Here is a 12,920-nt window from a genome sequence, read left to right as displayed (position 1 = left end):
CCGGATGCTGAAGGACATGCAGAATGTAGACAGGTTAAATAACATCTAGACAACAGTTTCACATAAAATCCGTGTATCTTTGTACTGACATTCACATCACTCTCCACCCAGCACAGCACAGAGGAAAGAGCATGCGTTTTCGAGGCAGATGGACCTGATTTAAAGTCTAGATTTGGCCACCAACCTGCTGTGAGGCGTAGACAAGTTTCTTAACCTCCACAAACCTGCTTCCTCGGGCTCAGGAAAATGAGAGCATTAATGGTATTGCTTCAGGCCTGTTCTGAGATCCGCAAGGTCTCTTCCCTAAGAAGCGAGCGCTGAGAGTGTTCCGGTGCACGCGTTGTCAGCATCCCCGCCGCCACCAGCTCTCAAGCCAGCCCTGGATCTCCTGTCCCGCTCTGAATCTGAGCAGCCGCTTCCGAGGCTCCGACCCCTTTCCCTGCTGCCTGCCTGCTGGCCCCAGGGCCTCAAGCCACCATTCCTCAACCCTGCTGAGACCAGCAAGCCACTGACCCATGCTGCCTTCTCGCTCTCCATCGGCCAGCTCATGTCTCAAGGCACTCCTACCAGAATGAAGATTCTTATGAATTCGAGTGAAATTTTTACTACAAAATGCAACCATTTTGACCCGCACAATGGCAATTTTATAAGGCTCAAACCAATCATAAAAATACAGCCATTTTCCAAGTAAGTGTATCCCAGACTCTTGGATTCCCAGCCCGAGAGTCCCAGAAGGTGGACTTGGACGGCATGAGACATGCAGGCGGGAGGAAGGTGTTGACTTAGCCCTCAGCTGCCGGGTCTGCACAGCGGGAAGCATGCAGGCTGGCCCTTGCAGGTGGGGCCAGTTTCGTCCTAGACAGGTGCGAAGTGAATCAGGGTTTTCTGTGTCTTGGTGACCCCAGACAGCATCCATGTAGAGTAAAGAGAGGGCTGGATGAAAGCTTTGTGAGCTTGGGTTCCTACTCCTAATCCTGTCACAATCCCAATTAGCCCCATGATTCTAGAGGCCTCTAAACTGATCTGTTCTGTTTTCCTTTTTTGGAATGCTGTGTTTTGCCAAGGGCACACTGCCAGTCCGTGGCGCTCTCCCCGCCGCACCTTTCTGGGAACCTCCAACCCCATCCCCCAGAGCGCCAGGTGTCCCCTCTGCTTTGCTTCTGTGATTTGTGAAAACTGGCTTCTTAGCACCCCTTCCCGAGAAGAAAATGAACCTGCGTGGGAGGTGACGTCACCATCTGGTCCAAGCTGCTGGAGCCAGCAGATGGGAAAACAAAAATTAGAACCGAACTCCAGGGAGACTGGGGTGGACGCTGACCCTCCTGGGGCCCAGGGCCTTCAAATTGTTAATCAGCAGGTCGAAGGCAGCCTAGTTCCCATCCTAGAGCCACCGCTTACTCTCTGGGTGACCTGGAGCAAGTGACTTAACCTCTCTAAGATTCAGCTCTTCGTCTGTAAAATATTCTTTATTAGGTGATCAAGAGAAGAACTTAGGGAAAAATGAGCAGGAAGCAGTTGGCACAGTGCTGTGTCCACCACAAGGGGTTGGCACATATGGTGATGACGGTGGGTGTGCAGGGCCCAGTGGGTCTCACCACCGGAGTGGGCTCCTCTGGTTACAAATAATTGAGTTACCAGAAGCTCTGTGTGAAGTGAGTATGTGGAAAATTCAGCCATTCTCAAAGCTGTTTCACCTTCTCACGTGAGCAGATGCTACCTGCATTGCTCCCCAAGCTCCTTCCTGAGCTCGTGCTGATCCGTCCACTCCAATCACTGACCTCCATCCTCAGGAGCTCACTGCCTGCTTCATGCCACTTAGCCCTGGGGGTGACCATTTTCTCTTTCTGCCACATGCTTTGGGGCATACAGGGAAGAAAAAGTTATGCTCTGTTTAGGAGCTCATCTAAGGTGAGAGTACAGGTGTTTGATGTGTATTCGTGTCATTGAAAAGGAAGAATCCTATTAATAGGAAAAGTTGTGCCCTGTCACCTGCCCCCTGCAAATATTCACTTAGGTTTTGATGTGTAAAGAAGGGTGCACCAGATCCTGAGGGCTTTAGCTTTCCACCTTACAAAATACTTGGAAGGGTTCCTTAAGATGTCTACATAAATCCATGTTCCGTAACATTGTTGGAGTCATAGACCTCTCTGAGAATCTAATGAAAGCTACAGGTCCTCTGCCTAGAGAAATGCACACACATACACACAAACACACACACAGTCTCACACACACACACACACACATACATTCTCTCACACACACACATTCTCACACACACATACATTCTCACACACATTCTCTCACACACGCAAACACACATACATTCACACACACACTCACACACATACATTCTCACACACATTCTCATACACAAACACATACATTCACACACACAAACACACACACATACATTCTCACACACACAAACATACATTCTCTCACACACACAAACATACATTCTCACACACACACAAACACACATTCTCACACACACATACATTCTCACACACATTCTCTCACACACGCAAACACACATACATTCACACACACACTCACACACATTCTCACACACATTCTCATACACACAAACATACATTCACACACACAAACACACACATACATTCTCACACACACAAACATACATTCTCTCACACACACAAACACACATTCATTCTCACACACACACATACATTCTCTCACACACACAAACACACATACATTCTCACACACATTCTCACAAACACATACATTTTCTCACACACAAACATACATTCTCACACACACACTCACAAACACAGATACATTCTCACACACACAAACATACATTCTCTCACACACAAACACACACATTCTCACACACACAGATTCACACACACACAAACACACACGTACATTCTCACACACAGATTTACACACACATACATTCTCACACACAGATTCACACACACAGATTCACACACACATTCTCACACAAACACACATACATCCTCACACACACAGATTCACACCCACACTCACACACACATACACACACTCAGATTCACACAAATACTCACACACACATACACACACACTCACACACACACTCACACTCACACACACACGAGTTTCTTGGATGCCCTGAACATTCCTCTCTCTATAAAAGGAACAATTTCGGAGGCAGACAGACCTGAGCTTACATTCTCACACGGCCTTTTTTTCAGCAGCTGCAGCTCTGCAACATACTTCCTTTTGCGGGATCTGCTTCCTCATTTTCATAGAGAGATAATACCTGCTTGCAGGGCTCTAGAGAGACACAACAATGGCTATAAAGCCCCCAGCACACGGTGCATGTTCCAGTACACGGTGCTGGCGACCTCTCCTGTACACGGTGCTGGCGACCTCTCCTGTACACGGTGCTGGCGACCTCTTCTGTACACGGTGCTGGCGACCTCTCCAGTACACGGTGCTGGCGACCTCTCCTGTACACGGTGCTGGCGACCTCTCCTGTACACGGTGCTGGCGACCTCTCCTGTACACGGTGCTGGCGACCTCTCCTGTACACGGTGCTGGCGACCTCTCCTGTAACCGTAAAACACATTGTTCCCCAGTAAGTTATTAGGTGTTAGATACACAAAGTTAGATAAGAAAAAGAAAGACATTAAATAGTTGAGAATTCTCTACAAAAATAAATAATCTTCTCTACCACATGTTTTCCCTGAGGCTTTGGCTGAAAATCTCAGTGTGATTCTACAAGTGAGAGAAGGAGAATGTAGCAATTTTGCCTGTTTATCTGATCTCAGAACATTGTCTCCATGGCCGTCATCTGGACCCAGTCCGGGAAATGTGGCCCCAGTGGTCAGTGTCTCCACTGAACCGCCAGCCCCATGCAGAACAGCATCCATCATATTCACTGTTAGAAATTAACCTAAAGTTAGAGGGGACAGTCCACAAGACAATCCTTACTTCTGACATTAATTATAAATTTGGGGAATTTCCCAAAACACTATCATATTTGATAATTCTCTAGAAGGCCACACAGAACTCACTAAAGGCTGTAAAACTCACACTTATGGTTTATTACAGAGAAAGGATACAGATTGGAATCAGCCAAGGGAAGAGCTTTATGGGATGTGGTCCAGGAGAGCTCCAAATGAGAGCTTTTCTCGTCCTCTTCCCACAGAGCCAAGACAGCTTCGATGAGTGATGACATACCATGGAGCACTGCCAACCAGGGGCGCTCACCAAAGCCTCGGTGTTCAGGGTTTTGTTGGGGTTTCCTTGCATAGGTGTAGCTGACTGTCCACATAGCTAATCTCAGTCTCTAGGATCTAGGAAGGTCTGCTGATACCACAGTACCCAAGCCCCTACCCTAAATAAATTGTTGGTCTTTCTGGGTGTGGCCAACACCCACTCTAGAACTCACACCTTGAATCACATTTTTAGACTTTACCGTGTGGCCAAGGCTCCCGGGTGAACAGATACTCTCATCAGGTATGACATTCCAAAAGTTTAGAGATCGCCAGGTCTCTTTTCATGACAAGTGTAAATTCTTTACTACGCATTGTTATATCTTAATAACCAGAACTTGGCAGAACCTCGATGGTACTTTATAAATAAATAAAATATATCTGTGGAATTATGGAAGGTCATGTTAAATTTCAAGCTACCTGGGCTTTCCTGCCAGTTCTGTTGTCCCCAAACACCCACTTCTAATGCTAATTACTGACTCAAAACTCTCTTAGATAAACATACCCTAATCAATAGCTAAGCAAACCTGCAAATGTCAAATCTGACATCCTTCCACGACTAAAAGACTCTAATAAGAAATAAAACAGGCCGGGCGCGGTGGCTCACACCTGTAATCCCAGCACTTTGGGAGGCCAAGGCGGGTGAATCACGAGGTCAAGAGATCGAGACCATCCTGGTCAACATGGTGAAACCCCGTCTCTACTAAAAATACAAAAAATTAGCTGGGAACGGTGGCACATGCCTGTAATCCCAGCTACTCAGGAGGCTGAGGCAGGAGAATTGCCTGAACCCAGGAGGCAGAGGTTGCGGTGAGCCGAGATCGCGCCATTGCACTCCAGTCTGGGTAACAAGAGCAAAACCCTGTCTCAAAAAAAGAAAAAGAAATAATACAGAAATTCCCTAAATATGTACGGAATATCTAAAAAACACTTACGAAAAATTTCATTTACTTATTAAACGCTTTCCCTCAGAAATCAGGGATTAGATAAATGTGCTTACCTCACCGCTCCTGCTTGACGTCCTAGAGATTCTATTCAGTGAAATAAGGGAAAAAATGGTAATAAAAGGCCTAGAAAATGGAACGGAAGAAGTAAAATTTGTAATGTCAATAAGAACTTCATAAAAGAGTATATCCGAATGGGCAATACACATGTGAAAAACTGTTCAACTTCTTTAGCCATCAGAGACATGCAGATGAAAACCACAGTGAGACACCATTTCACACCCAGGAGAATGGGAAAATGAAAAAGTCAGACAGAACGTGCGAATGATTTAAAACATTCACCCTCTGCTAGTGGGTGTGAATTGCTCCTGCCACTTTGGAAAATCGTTTAGCAGTATCTACTAAGGCTGAACACACATAAACCTCTGCCGGAGTGGTTTCACTCCTAGGTATGCATCCAATGGTAAAATGCGTGAATATATTCACCAAAACACAGGTACAGGAATCGCACAACAGCACCATCCCTATATAGCCCAAAACATGAAAAATAAATAAACAAATTGTTAGAACAATAAAATGGATACATAAATTGTGGTACTGTGTATTCATGCAATGGACTCTTCTACAGCAACAAGTGACTGAAGTACGGACAGACAGGAGCAGGTCCTCTTAGCGGGACAGAACCGATAGAACAGATGCATATTTATAAAAAGCAGTTTGTTAAGTATTAACTTACATAATCACAAGGTCCCACAATAGGCTGTCTGCAAGCTTGAGGAGCAAGGAGAGCCAGCTCGAGTCTCCAAACTGAAGAACGTGGAGGCTGACTTGTGAGGGCAGGAAGCGTCCAGCTGGGAGGCTGGGTCAGTCTCACCTTTTCACGTATGTCTGTATATTCACAGGCAGCTGATTAGATGGTGCTCACCAGATCGAGGTGGGGCTGCCTTTCCCAGCCACTGACTGAAACGTGAATCTCCTTGGTAACACCCTCAGAGACACTCCCAGGATCAATGCTTTGCATCCTTCAGTCCAATCACGTTGACGCTCAGTATTAACCATCACAGGCCGGCTTGGGCAGGGGCAACTACCGGAACAGCTCAGAGCAGCTTCTCAGCGGCCAGTGCTTCTTGTCTCTTGAGCTGGAGCTGGGCACATGGTGGTTCACTCACCACGTGACATTACTTGAGCCGAAACTTGTAATCTGCGCATTTTTCCCTGTGTCTGTTATACTTCAATTAAATTTAGTAAAATATAAGTAAAAAGTTCTTACTCATATATTTATTTACTTGCTCAAAATTCTGCAGTTTTCACAACTAGTACAAACTGGAAGAGAGAAGGGGGGGGGTTCCTACGGTGAGACCAAGAAAAAAAGGAGAAATAGAGAAAATAGAAGTCAGTGTTTTTACCTAAGGTGGGAAAACTAAGACATGAAAGGAAAAGAAGGTAATTCTGCTTCCCCAGTTGTTACTGTAATAAATTAAGTTTTTGCCATTAGAGTTGGGGATGTCTTGTTCTCATTATGTTTTGTATATAGGCCATGAAATCACCCTTCCGGACACAGAAGAGGAAGCAAATTGGAATTATTTTTAGTTTTCATAAAGGTTCTAACCTCAAACAGAAAAAAAAGGTCAGGTTTAATGATTCCTCCAAGCACTAAGCTAGAAATCATTTTTAACTCCTATATTGTGTCGTAGCTCAATAGCAGACACTGTATTTTCACAAGAAATTGCAGCTACTGTCTATGAGGGCTCTAATTTTCTGTACAAACTTACCAGTCTTTTTCCAGAGAAAAATTATTGCACTTAGTAGAGGAAAAAAACATCTCCCTAGGAATAAATCAGGAAGTTAAAGTGTAAGCAACAGCATGAATTAAAATGAATTATCCTAGAGAAAAGTAGAACTGGATTCCTGCCTCACTAATGTGTGAATGGGGCTTAGATAAAGGGGAAGTGTACAAAAGAAAGGAGTGATGCAGAGTTCAGAGGGAAGTTCAGGGAATGTCTTCATGATCTCGGGGGAGGGAAGGATTTCTTAAACAAAACTTCCCAGTAAAAAACCATAAGGCATGCGGACACACAAACACACATATGTGCCTGTGATTACATAAAAAATAATGGTTTCTGTTCGACAGAAGGCATCGTTGGCAAAGTCACAGAAAGAGATTTTAATGCTCCAAGCTGACAGTTAAAAAGAAGTCTTGAAGATCAACAAGAAAAAGATGGTGACCCCAACGTTAAAGACGGGTGAAGGAGGCTGGGTGTGGGGTTCCCGCCTGTAATCCCAGCACTTTGGGAGGCCAAGACCAGTGATTGCTTGAGGCCAGGAATTTGAGACCAGCCTGGCCAACATGGTAAAACCCAGTCTGTACTAAAAATACAAAAATTCGCTGGGTGTGTTGGCTCACACTTGTAATCCCAGCTACTCTGGAGGCCAAGGCAAGAGAATTGCTAGAACCTGGGTGGTGGAGGTTGCAGTGAGCCAAGACGGCACCGCTACACTCCAGCCTGAGCGACAGAGCAAGGCTCTGTCTCAAAAGAAAAGAAAAGAAAAGAAAAGAGGTAAGGTAAAGGATCCAAATCCATTGGTCTGCAGAAGAGGAAACCCAAAAGGACAGCCAGGATGTGGGGGCGATCTGGCTGTGACATCAGTCACCCCATTGACCCCAGGGTTGATTCAGCTGGTCTGGATGGCTAGGCAGGTGTCCCCTTCCTCCCCCACAACTCCATGTACATTCTTCCCAAAGCTTCGTGCTCGGTTGAAGAGGATGACCTTCCCCAGTAGAGGAGGGCCAGTCTTCAGTCACGGGTACAGGAGTGGCTGCACACCCCTGCTAGACCCTCCAAACAAGCTCCCAAAAGGACATCTGCAAAATGAAGAAACATGCATATGACCAGTCATCAGAGAAACACAAGCTGAAACACTGTGATATCACTTTACACACTTTTGCCTGGCAAAGCTAGTGATTTGGGGCTGCTGAGGGCTGACAGGCTTGTGGGCACTGTGGGTGGAAGCGTGGCTGGGTAGCCGTTCTAAACCATGTTGTGACACTGCTGGGTCAGGTGGGCCTGCACACACCCGATGACATAGCAGAGACACTCCAGGGATGCACCTGTGGCTGGCGGGACAGCGGGTCCCATTCCACCCTCACTGTTGTAGATTACACACCCACACCCTTTCCCCTGTGGCTCTGATGCTCCCCCCAGCATGGGTGGAGCACACGTACCCACCCATTGAGTTGGGCCTGTCCAGGTGACTTGCTTGGGCTGGTGGACCATGAATAGGACAAGGCGGAGGTCTCACGTGTGCTGTGTGCTTCCTCTTCATCTCTTGTGTTGCAGCTATTCCTCTTAAGAACATGTCCTGGGTAGCTCCTGGTCCAAGGAGAGTGAAGAGAGATGGGGCAGACCTGAACCTAGCTCACCCTACCCCTAGCCAAGCCCAGCAGGTCACCTGGGTGTGTCTGTGAGGGTGCTGCCAGTGGGGACTGACATTGGACTCTGTGGACTTGGAGAGGAGGACCCACCTTCAATGTGGCAGGCACCATCCAATCAGCTGCCAGCACAGCCGGAACAAAGCAGGTGGAAAAAAGTGGAATCACCTTGCTTGTTGGGTCTTCAGGCTTCCTTCTTTTCCCCATGCTGCATGCTTCCTTCAGCTCCTGCCCTTGGGCATCAGACTCCAGGTTCTTTGGCCTTTGGACTCAGAGACCTGTACCAGTGACTTGCAGGGACTCTCAGGTGGCCTTCCGCCACAGACTGAAGGCTGCACTGTCAGCTTTCCTGGTTTTGAGGCTTTTGGTCTTGGACTGAGCCACTACTGGCTTCTCTTCCCCAGCCTGCAGACAGCCTACTGTGGGACTTCACCTTGTGATCACGTGAGCCGATTTTCCCTAATAAACTCCTTTTCATATAGACATGTATCTTACAGATTTGTCCCTCTGGAGAACCCTGACTGCCTGCCAACCACAGATCAGTGAGAAAGAGAAGAAAATGCCTGTGGCTGTAAACACCTCCACTTAGGATGGCCCGTTACATGGGGCTCCTGCAGCAGCTGACCCCTGGGGATTCACACACTGTGACTTCTGCTGACCTGGTGTAGTGGGTTGAATAGTGGCCCCCAAAAGGTGTGCCCACCTGGAACCTGGGAATAAGACCATATCTGGAAAAGGTTTCTTGCACCATTAAGTGAAAGGTATGAAGATGAAGGCATCTTGGACCAGGGGGGCCCTAACTCCGATGGCGAGTGTCACAGAAGAGGAGAGAAGTGGGGAAGGCATACAGAGCTGGACCGTTCTAGAGAAACAGACTCCTTTGTTCCTTAATTGACTGCATTGCTGGTCCCTTTTGTCCCTTTTACTCCAACGACTACCTTTCAAAGAAAAATCCTGCTTAAAGAAATGAGGAACACAGAAGGTCGAGGCTTCAGAACAGTGAGTTTGAGTCTGGAGTCTGGACTCTGGCACGCCCCATTCCACGGCCTGAATAGCTTGTCCAGGATTCCCGGGACACAGCTCCTCTCAGGAAATCAGCTCTGCCAAGGACTGAAGGCTCTTGACCCACTCTCCTGTCGAGCCTGGTGAGTCAGAGCCAAGGCCTGGGGCACCGCTGCCTGCGCACTCCACCTTCCGCCCTCCACGCAGCAGTTTTGTCTGACGTGCTAGGTTGTGGGGGAGCAGTGCAGATGGGAAGAGGATCCAGGGCCTCCCCACAGTCACATGTGCTCACACTTTCTCAGAAGTCAGTGATTCCTGGAAAGGAAGCCTCTTCTTTGCATCGAGGATATAGAACCCATATATTTCTCACTGCATGTTTTTGTATTATTTTGTTAACATTTGCAACATATACCCTTAACTTTCCACATGCTGCTTAGAGTTAATTTTGCACCACTTCATGTAAAATATAGAATCTTTGAACTGTGTGCCTCCACTGACCTTGTCCCCCTCCTTGAATGTAACTTATGCATGACATCTGCAGATGTTATAACTCCACAAAATAACGTTACAATTTCTGCTCTAAGTAGCTATATTTATTCTACACTCACAACCTAAGTATTAAGAGGAAAGTATTCTTTTGAATGGACCCATCGATTTAGCCCTTCTGAAGATCATTGCTGCTTTCTAAAGATCTAAATGTCCATCTGGGATCTTTCTTTTCAGTTTGCAAAACTTCCTTTAGCATTTTTACCAGTGGCTAATTGTCTTGGTTTTCCTCCCTTGAAAATGTCTTTATTTAACCTTCATTATTGAAGGATATTTTTGCTGAATACAAATTACTGGATCTAAAAAATTTTGTTTTGTTTTGTTCTTGTTTTTTCCCTGTTTGTTCCTTTAAAGACATGGTTCCATCGTCCTCCAGCCACCCTGGTTTCTAACAAGAAGTCAGCAATCATCTGAATGATCGTTCCAGCCCACAGCATATCAGGAAAGAGAATTCACTGGCTAAAGCTTAGCCTCAGTCCACTCAAGCCAGCCTCTTGGGTAGGTGTAATTCCTCCTCCCTTCTACAGGTGAGCAGCTTCCTGGAACACCAAGCTCAGCATGTGGGTCTCACCTTGGAAACTTTGTTCCTGATGTCTCTCCCACCTCCAGTGCTGTCCTTCCCTCTCCTACCTGTAGACCCCCAGCCCCTTTTTCCTTCACACCCCTCCCCAAACACTACTTCCTCCGTAAATTCTCTTCTGAAGGATAGTCAATTGGGAAGCCTCGTTGGTGTCATTTTTCTTTTTGAGACTAAAGGAGCCAGTGGGACCTCCCAGGTGCCCAAAGTGTCCCACCTTCTTGGGTACAGGCATCCTCTTGGCAGTGGCAGCTACATTAGACTGAATGGAAGGATTCATTTGGTACCTACAGTAGGCACCAGGCCCTATTAAGGTGGTCACAATGCATGGGATTGTCACAATGGCTCCATTTCATTGTCACTTTTATGGAAAGATCTGCTTAAATGATATTTTATTGTTTGAAGTAAAGTCAAGCACTCCATTCCCATCTGTCTCCTGAAAAGCTGCAACATTACAATAATGGGAAGAATGACTTTAACTTGACCCTTTCCAATGGGACTCTCACCCAAGTGGATGCTGGAAAACCTAGGACATTCCAGTTCAGGACCCGGCCCCACACTCTTCCCTGCCACTTATATCTGTTTGTAGCTCAGCCTCTGTAAAGGAGTTTACGTCGACTGCACAAACTCAGAGGGTATCAGCCCCACAAGAATGCCCTCACTTCGGACACCAGCCATAAGTTTGGGGGTCGCATGGCCACTCTCAGGCTTGGACACTTGCTAGGATGAGCCACAGAACTCAAGAGAACACTGTTCTTAACTATGACCATTCTATTGTAGTCAAAGGATAACAAATTAGAACGAGGCAAAGGCAGAGATGCACAGAGAAGAATCTGGGAGGGGCTGAACATGAAGCTTTTGGTCACCCTTTCTCCGTGGAGCTCTAGATGGTATCACCTCTTTCCAGTAAACATGGAATGCTGTCTTCCAGGGAAGCTCCCCTAAGCCTCTCTGTCCAGAGTTTTTTACTGGGGCTCAAGCATGTGCTGTCCATATGGACAGACCTACTACTGTCTCCATTTCCTCTAGAGGTCATAACTGACTTGTCATGTCCCAGAGCCCCCACCATAAGTCACAGCTACACTGTCCAGTGGCCCAAACCCCCAGACAAACAAAGACACTTCTATCTAGCAAGACACTGCAGGGACTGGGGGTCACCTCCCAGTGACTGAAGGCAAAGGCCATTCCTCTCTTTACGAGGTTAATTCTTTACTGCCCAGTTTTCATTTCTCCATTCGAAGAAGTATAAAATATCTTTTTTTTTTTTTCTGCTTTAAAATTTTTTCTATAATGAATTTTTTAGTTATATAATTCTTGTTAAGGTGATTGTGAGGTGGGGCACCCCCATTGGGCCTGTAAGCCACAGAATGACAAGGTTCTCCCTAGGTGAAGTGCCTCAGAAATGAAGAGCTGAGACTGACCCAGTCACACAGACCCCCCGCTTCATTCACTGAGAGGAGCACTCTGTGTTCTGCCTCATGAATGGCGGCTCGTGTCCTTGAGTGTCTGATTACTCCAAAAAACTTGCCCACTCTCAGCCTAGACAAATTCTACTCATCTCTGAGGGCCAGTTCAAGTTCATCCTTCTCCAGAAAACCTTCTGTGACTGTCTCCAGCCACCCACTCCCTGAAACGTGTGGAGTGAGACAGGTTAGATGGTGGGTGTGTCCAAATGGTTGTCACCTAACCACTGCAGGGGCTCCCGATGCCCTGATTCCATGCATGGTCTCACTAAGAATCCACATTCAGACCAAGGCCAAGCTGCACCATGTCCTTCCTCTTTGTCCCCTAAGCACCTGGCCGGGCTGGGGCAGAAGCTGTCAACACACAGTAGCTGACATGGAAACTGAACCATGTTTCCTCCGGCACCATCTTCTCTCATGAGGTGGCATCTGCTGTGGTATGGGAGGCAGGCCCAGCCCCTCCACAAAACCAGAGGCCACAGAAACAGCCTCTGCCTCTCCATGCCAGTGCCAACATCTCTCCTTGTCCGAGAAGGGAAGATCTGGCTGGAGATTCCCACAACTTGGGATGGGAAGAACTGTGCTCAGCACAGAAAGGGCACCTGTTCAGTGCCAGAGCACAACGTGGGAGGTTGCAAAGGAGCATCAGCTGTACTCACCCAGGAGGTCTGGGGACTGCACGAAGTGGCCCATGGGAACCTAAGTCCCGTGGGGCTGACCATGCCTGGG

This window comes from Callithrix jacchus, chromosome 11 (genome assembly GCF_049354715.1).
Source record: "Callithrix jacchus isolate 240 chromosome 11, calJac240_pri, whole genome shotgun sequence".
Classification (NCBI taxonomy): domain Eukaryota; kingdom Metazoa; phylum Chordata; class Mammalia; order Primates; family Cebidae; genus Callithrix; species Callithrix jacchus.
Note: the sequence above shows the minus strand (reverse complement) of the source record.